Below are 15949 nucleotides of genomic sequence, written 5' to 3' on the forward strand. Positions count from 1 at the left end.
TAGCTGTGGAGGCATATCCACAGGCCCCCAGAGCGATGCTGGTGCAGCACATGATGAACATTATGTTGAGGGTGCTGATTTTGATGATGATGTATATGTTGCCCATGGTGATGGTAGTGACAAGATAGATGTGTCATCATTTGTTGACCTCATGCAGCACGGAGAGCTTGGAGAGAGTCAAGAGCAGTAGGTAAAATTTTAATTTTAATTTAAATATAAAGTACACATAATTATTTAATTTATACATACATGTGTAATTGTATTAACCATATTAATTTTTACTTTTGAAATAACAGAGGATGGATGATATTGTTCCTCCTAGGAGGCAGTATACTCTTTTTTTGAGACCTACAGATGTTGGCATCCCTTATACGGTATGCACTTTGAATTACACTATAAAAATGTACATTTGAACTCAAATTTAATAACATGTGCTCATATGTTCTTTTTATCTAATTTTGTAGGGATTGTCTACAGGTACATAGTTTGATGTTAGTACAAGCCCTGCTCCAGTTACCATTGAGGCACATCTTCAAATACATATGGTATGAAATTTTGACTGAAGACAAATAATTTGTACTATTTTTATGTATTTGCATTTTTATTAACTTATAATCTGAACAATTTTGACTCCCATGTACATATATATTTTATGTGTTTTGATTTTATGAATAGGAGCCATATCGTACTCATCCATGCAGGCCTCGATATAGTCTATTTTTGACTCCATCTTATGATCATCATGGTAGCATACCTGTAGACACATCTATGACATTGGCTACTACTCAGGTATCATATATATACATATTAAATTTATACTGTATAAAAAATTTAGTGTACAAATTATGTACTTTTTAGTTTGCATACTTTGTAATTATTCTTGTATATATAATTTTGACTAAATGTTTATGAATCCATAATTTTAGGACTATGTCACCATGAATGTTGCTGAGAGCAAAGGACTTAGCTAGATGGAGGTACCTACATCATCCTTTGAGGTCAGAATTGTGATTTATGTACATAATGTATAGTTCATTATGCTCTAAAATCAAATTTTAAAAATGTATGTATTGTAAATTATAGGACCTCACCACCACTAAATATGGTAGTTTTCATAGTGCGCCTTCTCTTGTTACTGAGGGTCACCCATCTCATGTGGTATTTATTTTATTATGTGGTGAATATTTAATTTATTTGCAAGCTAGATTTTGAAACCCATTTCAATTAAGCATGTACATGATGAGACGTGCCTCATGTTACATAGGGTGATCCATCTACCTCACAAGGTGTCCCACATGAAAAGACAGTTCATATTACACATGATGATCCAGTTGAGTCCTCTTCACGTAGAGTCAAGAGGACATTCAATCAGATAGATTAGGTCTTGTTGGCACCTGTAGATTGTGTTTTTATGATGTATATTGTTTATGATGTATACACTTTGTGTTAGGACAGTTAAAACTATATTATATATGTATTTTTTAACTTCATAGATCATGTTATGATGTATGTTAGACCATGTACTATTTTTTTACGACTTCTTATAATGCTTGTGTATGTAGTATATATAATTATGTTTCATCATGTTTTAAGTATTCAAACCGTTTTCTTTATTCTAACATATTTTATTCATGAACATATGACACATTTTGTAAGTATATATGCTAGATGAACAATAATTTTAACTATTTATAGAGCATTAGTATCAATATAAAAAAGATTATTGGATAAATATCACATCAAATTTATGCTTTGAGATTCATACAAATAAAATTGACCTACTAGATTAAAAAAATATGGATAATGTACCTAACAATGTATCATAACTGATCTTAATGTGTTTGGTAATGTAAGACTCATTATTACCTAACAATACCTATTATGTTCTAGTAAACATATCAATACCTATCAAAACATATAACAAACATAATGACCTATTAGGACTCCTATGTCCCCTTAAGACACACATGTATGGATAACGTACCTAAAAATGTATCAGAAGTGATCTTAATGTGTTGTTTGGTAATGTAAGACTCATTATTAACTAACAATACCTATTATGTGCTAGTAATTACATCAATACCTATTATAACCTATAACAAACATAATGAACTAGTAGGACTCCCTAGGTCCCCTTAACATATATATGGATAAAAATACCTAGAAATCTATCATAAGAGGTCCTTATGTGTCATTTGGTAATGTAAGACTCATTATTATCTAATAAGGCCTTTTCATCCTACTAAGATATATTAAGACCTATTATTTAACCTATCACACACATTATGACTTGGTAGTGTATATGCTACTTTAGTATGTTAGAAACACCAAATTAAAACAATCAAAAGCATTTGCATACTAATTTAACATAACTTCATGAGAGACAAAGTGAAGTCCTCAAATGAGAATATGAGCCATGGATAGGCTCTCTCAATGAGGATGATCACTTGATGTAGAGGTGTGTCTAATAGCTAAGATGGCTTGATATGTATGTATGCTCAAATGCTCAAATGGGCTTCAATGGAGGATTTTTGATAGATTTTGGTGAATGGATTTGATATAAAAATGGCTTCTCAAAATGGCATTATGGCTTTACTTTCTAGATTGTGTTAAAATGACTTGGGAGAGGATTCCTTAAATAGGCAAAGGGCTTGAGGGATCAAGGGCTAGGATGCAAGGATGGGAGAAAGCTTATGGAAGGTTTAGATTGAATGAGAGGAGAGCACATGGATTGTGCTTCCTTACAGCCAATCAGGGAGTGACACATGTCACAGGGTCATTGGTTAGAGCAAGAGAGGTTGAGGGGATATTTATTAAAATATTTTTAATAAACATGAAGATTAATATTTAATCTTAATTAAATATTTTGAGTTGGGAAGGGGTAGGAAATGATGGGATTAGCCTTTAATCGAAATTAAAGAAGGATTATAAGATTTTGGAAGAGGTTAGTGGTCTTAAGGAAATTGGCCAAATTTTGGGCAAAAAATAAATAAATTATTTATTTTGGAATTTTTGTTGAATTTATTAATTAAATAATTAATAAATAAGGAAATAATGTTTAAATAAGATTTAAACATTTTTGGGAGGGATTCCTTAATTAAATATTTTTAATTATGATAAAGGGATTTAATGGCATAAAAATAAATAAATAAATTAAATAAATAAATAATTAATAAATGATGATGTCATCAGGAACTTTTTCAAAAAATAAAAATACTTTATTTTCTAAAGGAATTTTAGGTGTCTAAATTTTGCCCCTCTTTGACATAGTGTTGAGATAACACTATTTCAAAGAAGTTCAGATATAAACGACATGGAGATGACTTTATGGAGCAACACAGTTGCCCCAGTCTTAGGTAGAAGAGAGAGAATGGACTACAAGATGCCCCCTCAAGAAGGTGGCAGGGAGAGAAAATGAGGCTCGACGGCTTCTTGAAAAATACAAGAATCCAGGATAAGAAAGGAGACTCAGATTGGCAAAGAGAAGGGGTTGAATTAGCTCAAACTCTCACTATGGGAGAATGATAAAGGAGAATCAGATACACAAGAGGAAGCAAGCTTAAGACTCCAGGGAAGCTGGAGGATGAAGGAGTGAAGCGCTATAAAAAGGAATCCAGGATAGGGAGATGGATGAGGGGATTATAAAGCTGATGCAACAAGATTTCAAAGAGTCAGATTGGCAGAAGATGGATTTTGGAGATCCCTAGGACTAGGATTGTGGATCTCAAAAGATGAGGCTTGGTGGATCCCTAAGACTAGGATTGTGGATCCCTAAAGCTAAAAGTGAAGATTGATTCAAAGAGATACTGATGCATAAGCTGGGGTAGCAGAGATAGATGTTGGATATGGATGGGGGATAATGGAGATGAAGGGATTCCATTGAAGCTTTTTGAGTAGGAGGATACTTCAAAGAGAAGTACCACCATGTAGTTGAGCACTAGATTTGCTATAGGACTGTTGGTTAATTGCCAAGGTTACCAAAAACATCAAGGCCATGTCACCAATCGTCCAGAGGACTAAAAAACTGACTCGCAACAAATACACAAGGATTGTCCTAGCATCACACATGAAACCTGAAGGAAATAGCGTGGAACTGACATTGGGTAACCCACAAGCAAAAAAGAAACAAATGAAAGACTTGATCAAAATTGTACACTCAGAGTGCCCCATTCACAGCATACCATGATATGGAAGATCGTGGAAACCTTGAGGAGGGAACAAAAAGATTTCTTGGAAAAGATACTTCAAGATCCAAAAGGGAAGATTCCAAATCAAAAGAAAGAAAGAAATCCAAAAGAGAATCATTTGCCAATGAGATGGGTAGGACGAGGTACTAACGGACCAAGATTAGACATGAGGAAAGCTATATCTTGCAAGTATCTATCAGAGAGCACCTAAGTTGGTGCATTTCGATGAGTGATGCGTCTGGCAAGCCGAACTAAGAAGGATAACACTTTGGTGACATGAGATCTAGCTAAAGGATGCATTGGAATAGCTAACCAATATTTGTGCGATGTGTGCAAGATGCTGACCAAGGATGAAATGACATGAAAGCTAGATAGATACAATGGTACTAAGCTAAAGAGGATGTACAAGTTGATGGACCAAGATATGGTACAAATGTACAAGTTGTTCATGTTGTGGTTTTTGTGAGATGGAAATGTTTGTAAAGGGTGGGATGTCTATAATAGTTGATAGGCGGATAGGTAGATGGTTTGCGAAAAGCTTAAGTGAAAATGGGGTTCTTTGTGTGCATGCGATAGGATACAAACTAGGATACAAGCTTTGGTATTTAATACAAGCTGGAATATGGTACAAGATTTGGACAAGATTTGGATATAAAAGCTATGATATAAGGGATGATACAAGATTTACAAGCTAGGGTACAAGATTTACAAGCTGAGGTACAAGATTTACAAGTTGTACATGAGGTATTTACAAGCTTCATTAGATGTTGGATATTTGGTTGGAATACCAAGGGAACAAGTAGGTGTTTTATGGGATGGTGAGTGGATGGATGAGGGATAGGATAGTGATAGATAATGGATTAGTCTTAGTACTCAAGACACTTGAATTACCAGGTTTTTACCAAGGTCCCTATCCAAGGTGCTTGAATTGCCAAGTTTTCACCATTGGATGCTTATTTCTCTTTACTATATATATATATATTTTGTATTTGTCAAAAGCTAGGTATACCAAGGATCTTCAAGCATAGAACTTCTTGAGATGAATGATGTTAGTAGGATCATTCAAGAGTTCTCCTTTCGGTGTAGATAGCTGATAGGCTCCAGAGCCAAAGGAGGCAGTGAAAACATAAGGACCAAGCCATGTAGGTTCAAACTTACTTTTCTTTTCTTGATCAACTTGGACTTTCATATTTTTTTTGAGAACCATGTCACCTAGCTGAAAGTGTTGGGGAAGCACCTTCTTATTGAAGTTCCTTTTGAGATGAGATTGATAGACTATGAGGTGATCATAGCCATGTTGTCGCTTCTCATCTAGGAGATCTAGCTGGGTGAGCCGAGCTACTCTGTATTCTTCATCTGATATTTTCCCTTGCAAAGATATGTGCAAGGAGGGAAGTTCAACCTCTATGGGTAGTATTGCTTCTGCACCATAGACTAAGGAGTATGGAGTTGTGCCTGTGGATGTATGGAAGGAAGTTTGATAGGCCCATAGGGTTGGATTTATTTGTAGGTGCCAATCGCAGCTAGAATCATCGACAACTTTCTTTAGGATTTTGAGGAGGGTTTTGTTAGTTGCCTTTGCCTGGCCATTACCTTGTGGGAAATATGGGCTAGAAAAGCGGTGATGGATGCAGAGGGAAGTTCATAATTCTTCCATGTTGAGATTTTCAAAGTTACCTTCGTGGTCGGTGAAGATGGTGGATGGGATGCCGAAGTGGCAAACATTGTGGTACAAGATGAACTTGGAGACCTAAACTCTTGTAGCTGAGACTAGGGGGACTACTTCCACCCATTTAGTGAAATAGTTTGTAGCTGTTATTATCCATTTATGTCCATCAAATGAGAGAGGTATGATAGTTCCAACTAGATCAAGGCCCCAACAACTGAAAGGCCAAGGTGGTGCAATAGGTTATAGATCTTGTGTTGGAGCGTGCACAAGAGTTGCATGCTGCTGACATGGGAGACACTTTCTGAAAAAGCCACAGGAGTCTTCTTCAATGGTAGGCCAATAGTAGCCTACTCTAAGGATTTTTTGCATGAGGAAAATACCACTCGTGTGGGCACCACAAAGTCCAGAGTGTACTTCTTTGAACACCATCGCGGCCTCATTTTCATATAAACATTGAGAGAGAGTATCATGATAACCCTAATGATATAGGGTATTGGCTATGATAACATAGAAGGATGATTTTTGGATGAGGTTTTGGCATTGGGTACGTGTCAGGTGAGGGGAGATGATACCATCTTTAAGGTAAGCATGAATCTCATGGTACCAAGGGGATTGGGGACCAACCAAGATACAAACATGATTTGAGTCATCATTTGCATAGGCAGGTGTGAGGAGCTGCTTGACTAAAAACTCATACTATGTAACCACTTGGGGAATTTCCAAGAGCGAGCCGATAGTAGCCATAGTGTCTGTTGCTTTCGTCTGTATTTGAGGCACTTGTGTAAACTAAAGCTTTGTAAAATGCTGGGTTAGCTGATCAACTAGCTCTTTATAGGGTAATAGCTTTTCATCTTTAGTTTGATATTCATTTAGGGCTTGCCTGATGATGAGCTGAGAATCACCAAAGATTTGTAACTCAATGATGTTCCATTCTGCAGCTATCTTTAATCCTGCTATGAGAGCCTCATATTCAACTATATTGTTGGTGCTAGGGAATTGTAACTTGAAGGCTTTTGGAATGTAATCTCCTTGAGGTGTGACCAACAATATTCCTGCCCCTAATCCATGAGATCTATATGAGCCATGAAAATAAAGTTTCCATGGGGGCTATTCTTAATTAGACAGATATGCTCATCTAGAAATTTTGTGATCAAAGGATATGTATCTACTAGAGGTGCATCAGCTAGGTGATTTGCTATAGCTTTCCCTTTGATTTCCTTTCTGTCCACATACTAGATGTCAAATTTGCTAAGGAGCATAACCCATTTGGCCAAACGGCCTGTAAGTGCTATTTTGGAGAGCATATACTTTGAGAGGGTTGATCTTGGAGATTAGTTGGATGGTATGACTTAGCATGTAGTGGCAAAGCTTTTGAGTTGAGAAAACAACTACCAAACAAGCTTTTTGCATAGGATTATAATTGAGTTCATAACCAACTAGGGTTCTATTAATGTAGTAGATGGCTCTTTCTCTACCTTAGTCATCGAGCTATGCTAGAAGTGCCCCTAGAGCAGTAGGTGTTGCTAATATGTACAAGATCAAGGGATGACCAGGAACTGGTGGAACTAAGATAAGGGGATTGATGAGATACTACTTGAGATGATCTAAGATGCATTGACATAAAGGATCCCACTTGAAGTTTTCATCCTTCTTTAGTAAATGTGCAAATGGCATACACTTATCTACAAGCTAGGAGATGAAGCGTTAAATAGATTGAAGCTTTCCCTGAAGAGTGAAAAGTTGTTACAATGTTTGGGGAGGAGGCATGTCTAAGATAGCCTTGACCTTCTTGGGGTCGATCTCTATACCTCGTTTAGAAACTATAAAGCCTAGAAGCTTTCCAGATGTGACCCCAAAGACACATTTATTGGGATTCAGCATGAGATGATATTTGGCTAACCTATCAAAGACTTTCTCTAGGTCAACAAGATGATCCATGAAGGTGTGAGATTTAACCAAGATATCATCCACATAATCCTCCAAAATGCTATGGATAAGATCATGGAAAATGGCTGTCATAGCTCTTTGATAGGTAGCCCTAGCATTCTTTAGGCCAAAAGGCATCATGTTGTAGCAAAAGGTTCCCTAAGGGGTAGTGAATGTTGTCTTATGCTGATCCTCTTCTGCAATCTTGATTTGATTATACCCAAAAAATCCATCCATGAGGGACAGAATTTCATGTCCAGCTGTAAGGTCTACAATCATATCTATGTTGGGTAAGGGAAAATCATCTTTTGGACAAGCTTTGTTAAGATCTCTGAAATCAGTGCAGATTCTGATGTCACTGGAAGGCTTAGTGACGGGGACCATGTTGGAGATCCACCCTGAGTAGTTGATAGGTCAGATAACCTTAGCAGCTAACATTATTTCTAATTAAGCTTTCACCAACAATGCCACCTTGGGGTGCATTTTTCTAAGCTTTTGTCTGACGGGCTTGATCTTTGGATCAACTGCAAGATGATGAACTAAAAGCTTTGGATCAAGTCTTCGCATGTCCTGATATGACCATGCAAATTGGCCAATGTTCTCTCTTAAGAACTCAAAGAGGAGGTTAGCTTGGTCTTGTGATAGGGATGCAACAATGTGAACAAGTCTAGGGATCTCTGAAGAACTGATGTTGACTTCTCTAGTATCCTCAATTAGAATAGAAGACACCTCTGGTCAATTATCTTGAGGAGGCAATGCTAAATCCTCATGTTCTGCTTGTGACTCTAGATTTTCTTGCTAAGGGGTTCTCTTTGTTGCCTTAGCTAGTCCCAAATTCACCTTAGTTCCAGTTTTGGGTGTATCGAAACTAGGTTGGGGATTTTCTCCAAAATACCCCTTGGGATCTAGCTTATAGATATAGGCTAAATCTGGCTTTGTTTGCTTGTGAGGAGTTTCAGCTCCCAAGAATCTTAGAAGTAATTCCTTTAACATGAACTCATCAATGTGTATGACGCTTGGTTGGTCCCAATCTATGAGTTGTGGATGGGTGAGTGGTAGGTCAATGAAATGGATGGATAATTCTTGGAGAACAGAGTCTTCAAGGAAGATTTGGTCTAGGATATCGTTGTAGGCTCTCTTTTCAACTTCCTCAGGAATGTATTCGATTTTGACAAGGTCACAGTGAATGTTTGAAAAAGCATGACCATTCTCATTGGTGCCCCCAGTTGTGGGTATGCCAAAGCCAAGACCTGACTTCAATTCCCACTTGTGTGCATCGATGGGGCACTGCATGCCTCTTTCTTCTAGTCCTAGACCACCACCTTGATAGTTCCATTTGTCAGTGATGAGCTTATTTTCATGGGGATACTTCTGGCTGAAGTGATCAAGGCATGCTTGATTTCTTGGAGGTGCATCCTTATGTAACCAATTGTTGATATCTAGAGTGAGCTCCTCATGAAGAGGGATTTTCGAGGATACAAAGGTTGTTAGGCCAAACTGTTTGTATCAAGGACGTGGAATCTCCTTAGCTTTGTGATATGTCGGTCATCCTTGGGCATGTGGATCAAGTGGGAGTGCCTTGACAACAAATGCATTTGATAGACTATACTCTCCACAACCTTTGTTATTGATGTTCACGGTAGACAGGGTGGAGGCAAGGATGGTTTTTGGGTCATTACAAGTGTGGGATGAGCTAGTGATGGTTGTGCCAATATCAATTCTAGGGCAATAGTTTGTATATGAAGCTTCAACTAAATTGCAGTAAGCAAAGGGTTTTGGATCGGCATGGATGGTTACCTCAGTGCCCTGATGCAGAAATTTGATGCACTGATTGTAAGTGGATGGAATGGATTTCATGGCATGAATCCATGGGCGAATGAGGATGATGTTAAATGGTAGGTTTAGATCAATAGCATGGTAGAGTGTTTCTTGGATGATTGGCCCAGTCTTGATTGGCAGCAAAATAGTTCCTTCTGTGGTTCTTTGCAAGTTGTCGTAAGCTTTGATGGTGATAACCTCATTGATGATGTCTACCTCAGTATACCCAGCTTGTTTTATGAATTTTAGGGTGCAAATATTCAAGGTTGATCCATTATCTATCATTACTCTTTTTACAGCAAAATTGGATACCATGATGGCTATGCGAAGTGGAAGGGTGTGATCTGGCTCGACCATGGGTATGTCAGTGGGTTTGAATGATATAGCACATGAGGAGGATAGGTTTCCAACAAGATTACAAAAATTAGTAGCGTTGATATCTGAAGGGACACGAGATTCTATGAGAGCACTATCAAGGATGTTTTTGTACACAAGACTAGTGTGGAGAAGGTCTAAAATGGAGATTTGGACTGGCATGTTCCCGAGGTGTTCCAAGATATTGTATTGGCTTTTGAACAGAGCTGATGATACTGCTAGGGTTGATAGTGCTGATGGGACTGATGGGGCTGCAATGTTCAATCATGCTCTTCTGGTGGTGACTATACACTCATTGTTTGGGCCTTGGATATTGATAATATTGAAAAAAGGCTCCTTTTTAGATATACAACCAATGAGGCTACCATAGTCTATGTAGGATGAACTATGGTCATTGTTCTTCCCATGCTATTGGTTTGGTTGGTGGTTGTTGGTTTTGTTGTTGTTGGTTTGGATAGGTGCTTTTCCAGGATTTTGGTTGTTGTGAGGAGGAAAAGCATTTTGATAGATCTGCAAGCCTGCATTGGGAGAGGTTTGTGCTCCAACTGTGATTTCTTTCCAATCAATGAGGTCCTACACATAATCTTTCAGCTTCATGCATCTGAGGGTGGTGTGCCCTTTCACCCTATGAAACTTGCAATACTCATTGTCTCTATACCATGTAGCTTTGGATTGGCCTAGGTCAATTTGCTGGATAGGAGGAAATTTGATGAGGTTTTCCTTGACTAATTTCTCAAAAATGACATCTAATGGCTCACCAAGGGGTGTATAGTTTCAATGTGCAGGTTGGAACTTGGGCTTTGGTCCTATAGCTACATTGATGGGTTTAGCTTGATTGTTAGACCCTTGAAAGTTGGGCTTTGGATTGTGGCTTTGAAAGCTTCGTTGATTCTGCTGTTGGTTGTTGATAGCTTGTTGATTGTTTGGTTGATAAGGTGGGTTGGACTGATTTTGGGAAGGACCAACAATATTCACATGTCTGGTGTCAGTAACCCCATCTATTGCAATGTGCTTGTTTTTGTTCCAACACCTAGACTTGTCATTTGAATGTGTTTGATTTTGGTTGGGTTCTTTGTAAATCTTGACCACACCATCTTTAATGAGTCCTTGCTCAAGGATCATTCCTTTCTTTTTGATATCTTTGTAGGTCTGCAAACAGTTCATGGTCATGTGGTGAGCCAAGCTAGGATGGGCATTATCAATAAATATTTTCACCAAATGGCGCTCTGGCAAGGTGCAAGATATGCGGGTGGTAAGAGTTTGCCATCTTTGCAGATATTTGGGAAGGCTTCCTCCACCTTTTTGCTTAGTGTGGACAAGATCAACTACTGATAGTTCTGTTTCAATAAGATGGGCATATTGGGCTAGAAATGCCTCAGACAATTCAGCAAAGTTTTTAATTGTGCCATATGGGATTCTATAAAACCATTCAAGAGCTGGTCCGGCCAAGATTTTGGGAAAGAGATGCAAGAGGAAGACGTAACCATATGCCACTTCTTGGCAGTGCATGCAAAATTCTTTGATATGTGTGACAAGGTCTCCTTTTCCTTTGAATTTTTCAAACTTGGGTATCTAAAGTGTTTGGGAAATGGTGTCATGGTAATGGCTCTGTCAAATGGGTAAGGACACACATTCTCAAACTTGAAGGTTTTTGGATCATTTCCCTCCTGGGTGTTCTTCAAAGCTGTCTTCATGGCTTCCCATTTTGAATTAATGGGTGATGGCTGGGGTGCCCCCAATGTAGGAGTGCCCTGAGGTAGGTATGTGCTAGATGGGGCAATGGAATATGGATGGCTTTGAGGTATGGGATGGTAGGGATTGTACATGGCTTGGGAAATTGAATGGTGGATGATGGGTTGCTGAGGTGGAGGTGGCACATATTGCTGCATGTGTTGTGAGGCTTGCTGTTGATATTGGATTTGAGTTTGGGATTAAGGAACATAAGCTAGTTGTGGGATAAATGGATTTCTTTGTGGAGGTAAGGTATAAGATGGTTGTGAAGCTTGGGGAAAGGATCAGGGAGCTTGTGGAACTTGACTTTGGATTTGAGGAGTTTGACCAATATATGTGGGTTGTGCCCCCATTTGGGAAGGTATCTGCATGGCAAAAGAGGCCAAGTAATTGGTGGTTGGTGGTGGTGGATTTCCTCTTAGAAGTGGCATAGAAAAATAGTTAGTAATAGGAGGTAATGGATTAGTTGGTGGTGGAGGTGGTGGGAATTGAAAGCTTGGAAATGGAACTGATGGGGTTTGATAGCTTGGTGGCTAGATTTGAAAGCTTGGTAGAGTGGTGGCAGGAGCTTGGGTCACTTGAGAGCTTGGTAGAACATTGGTAGTAGCTTGTGGCGTTTGATAGCTTTGTGGAGTGAGGGTAGTAGCTTGTGGATTTGTGGCTGATAACACTGAGCTCCAAGGACCTAGTGGAAATGATGGAATTGTGCCTTGAGCTGAGGTAAAAAAGCTAGGGGTGATGAAAGGTTGATTACTTGGCTCCATGGGTGGCATCCCAGTTGTATATTGGTGAGGTTGGCCAAAGATGCTAGCACTAATTTGGGAGATGGGTGGATTTGGAAGGCTGGGTTGGAGAGCAGCAACAACAATAGTGAAGGGAGTGAATGATGAGGTGTTTTGGGTGAAGGGGGTTTGGGATGGAGTGGTATGGACTAATGGTGGAGTGGTGGTGGCTGGATTGGCTTGCAGAAGGGAGATTTCAACTTGAGTGGAGGCTGGTATGTTTGGGTCTGTTGGATCATAAGGATTGGCTTGAGGATCTTCTTTTGGCACATATTGAGGATAATCTAAATCATAAGAGCCTATTGGGAGTGGTAGTTGTCCAAACAATGGGTGAGATGGATCTGATAAGGGAGGAGGTCTTCCAAAGTCGAAGGCTCCTATATTGTCCCTTTGAAAGTTAGCCATGATTGTTTCTTTGTTCTTGTCTATAATGGTGTTCACCAATACTGCATTTCTTGGTTGGTTCATGACAACTTCAATGTTAGTAGGTGATGGTATAGTGTTCTCTGGGCTAAAGGATGGTTGAGTGCTCAAGGGGAGTGATGTTGTTTGATCCAAATGATAGGGTTCCATTGTTTCTTTCTTCTTCTTGGCTAAGCCAGTGACAGGTGGCATAAAAATGTTCCTAGGGATGAGATGCAATAATGCTGATGGATGCAAAGGGGGAAGGCTTTTCTATGCAAATGATTTCCTAGGTTGAGGCAAAGCTATATGAAAAACCTAAGGAGGATTGGGTTGGGGATTCTAACTTCAAAGATATGTTGCCAAAGCATGAAAGGTTTGCTTTCCTATGTGCAAGCTTGGTGGTGATTGTGTCAACTTTAAGGATAGACTTATGATCCTTTAGGAAAAACATGAGATTGACCACTTTTGGATCCCAACCTTTGGCTCAAGGTGATGAGAGATAACAAGTGACAAAGCTAGATTACCCTAGACAAAGCTCTATCAGAGGGATAACCTCGGTGAGGCTGGTGGATTTGCAAGATGGTAGGAATGGAAAACCTTTGGCAAGGTGACAACAATTTTGAAGGCTTGGATGTGAAAATTAGGCTTTTTGGGATGCTAGCTAGGTTTGAGGGGATTGGTTTGATTCTAAGGCAAAGACCCAAATGAGATGGATGAGCTAAAATGATATAAAGGGATAACCTAGAATGGTTGGCTTTCCTACAAAGATGACTATAAAGTGAAACTTATGCAAGAAGATGTGGAAAAAAAAGGAGGCCTAATTATAGAAATCATGCCTAGTTGGTAAGACATAAGCAAGGTTAACTCCTGGATGCTTGCTAAATCTGATGGTGCAATCTAACCAGGCATCCTGACAGGTTTCGTCAGCCACTTTGTGGAGTTTGGCAATTCGAGGGCTTCGTGTTACTTCCTTTCTCTTGGCTAAAATTTCTTGGTATGCCTGAGAGGGCTTGAGTTTGGCTTTGTGAAACTTCTATTTGGGTTTGGGTTGTTCTGACATAAATTCTTGAATCTGCTTAGCTTTGAGAGATCTTGGTTGTTTTGCTTCAACGTGTTCAACTTCTAAAACAGGCAGTGACTATGCTAAATGTGCCCTAAGCTAGGATAGACCAAGTTTGGCAAACATTCATTCAACAAGTAAAAGATCAAGCAATAGATAGAAACAACTAGATAAAAGTTTGTGATTCTCAGAATATAGTAACTGTACCATGGAGTGTGTATGTTTTACAAATGTTTCGAGTAGTCACTTAGAACACATTAACATACTAGATGGTTGTCTACAAGGCTGATAGTTGGTTTAGCTAGGGAGTCCTCAATATACCCAAGGTATGTGAGGCCCAAATCCATAGATGAAACCATAACAATGTCACACAGCTGAGAGGAGTGGTAACCCACTTCTCCTCTTTCACTTCTCAAGGGTATAAAGTTCCTTGAGGCTTAGCTCGAGTGACAAAATCTTGATCCCAAGAGAGGTATCTTTGGATTCACCTCCCAATCTTTATACTCCGTCGAAATGTTGGAGTTGAGGTCATCCCAAGGGGTAATGAAATCCCCAAGTAGGCCTCCTAAAATCTAAGACAAGATTTTGGATCCTAATCTTATGCACCCAAGATGGCCTCGAAAGATGACAAGGGGAGAGAAGACTTGGATGATCTTGGGCTTAAAGAAAGAGTTCTTTCCCAACTGACGCTTTAAATTTTTTGATCTAGACCTTTTGAAAACACAAGTGATTTAAGATTCAAAGGTTCAATTCCAATTTGAAATGCGCCAACAAAAGAGAAGTGATTGAAGAATGAATACACCAAAAAGATTTAGGGTCAATAAAAAGTAAACTCGTGCGCTCGGAGGCCCTCCACGTCAAGTATTGATTGATTTTCTTTAAGGCATTCAAGATTGAGTGTGAGTTTGTTTTAAGCACAAAACAAAGATGTGTGTAAAGCTCGATTTCAATTGCGCGCCTGGAGGCCCTCCATGTCAAGATTTGTTCAATTTTTATGTCCAAATGAAGTGTTAGCGAGACTAATGTGCATCCAAGAAATTTTCTATCTTAGAAAAACCAATAAAAACTCAAGTGAGTGGAATTTGATTTTTGTGGAGCACTTAATAGCTTCTTAGGTAGACCCATCCCCATATATGGCACTGATATTGTAACCAATGGTTAGAATGATGGGTGATTAAAGAGGGTGAGTCCAGCAACAAATTCACTCAAAGTGTCTTTATTTGTTTTTATAACTTAGAAAATTTCTAAAATGTGGATTCTTTTTATGCTCCAAAAGATGATTATTTGATCTATGGCATTCAAGATTGCATTTGTTGTTTTAATCATGCATTCATAAAAAACAAACAAACTTGATTTTAATCCATGTCACTCAAGAGTGATTTTAGGAACATGCATTCAAAGACAAGTGATTAAACATTCAAGTTTTTTCCTTTGAGCATTCAAGATTGAGATTTTGCGTGTTGTTTTAAGAACTTTGAAGTGCTTTGTTTTAACCTTAGATCATTCAAGATTGTTTTGGACTAAAAAGTGAAAATGACTCTTTGGACTTTGGTTTTCATTCAAGATTTTGTGTTCTAGTTTGCATGTTTTAAGCCCAAAAATGATATTCCTAGATTGTTTTGATGCATGAAAAACTTAAGAAACATTCAAGATTTTGCAACAAGACATTTGTTTGGAACAAATAACAAAGCTTTTTAGGACAATTTTGGCAACCATTTAGGACTCTTAGTTTTCATTAGATTTTTAAAAGAACTTTAAAATATTTGCAAATGAGGTTCATTTTATCATTGATTGATTCTTTGAGTTTGACTTAGATTTTAGTGTGCACTTAGTGTTGATTTTGAACCTTTTGAAATGGAAACTTGAAGTTCTTTTTAAATTCCCAAAAATGAAGTGTTCCTAACTTTGCATGAATGCATCTAAAACTTTGATGTTGCAAGGATGCAAATGATTGGATTGGTTTAGTTTCACTTGTTAAAAGATTTTTTTTTTTTGC

The sequence above is a fragment of the Cupressus sempervirens genome, chromosome 2 (assembly GCF_028749045.1).
Source record: "Cupressus sempervirens isolate cs-2001-9-10 chromosome 2, ASM2874904v1, whole genome shotgun sequence".
NCBI classification, from domain to species: Eukaryota; Viridiplantae; Streptophyta; class Pinopsida; order Cupressales; family Cupressaceae; genus Cupressus; species Cupressus sempervirens.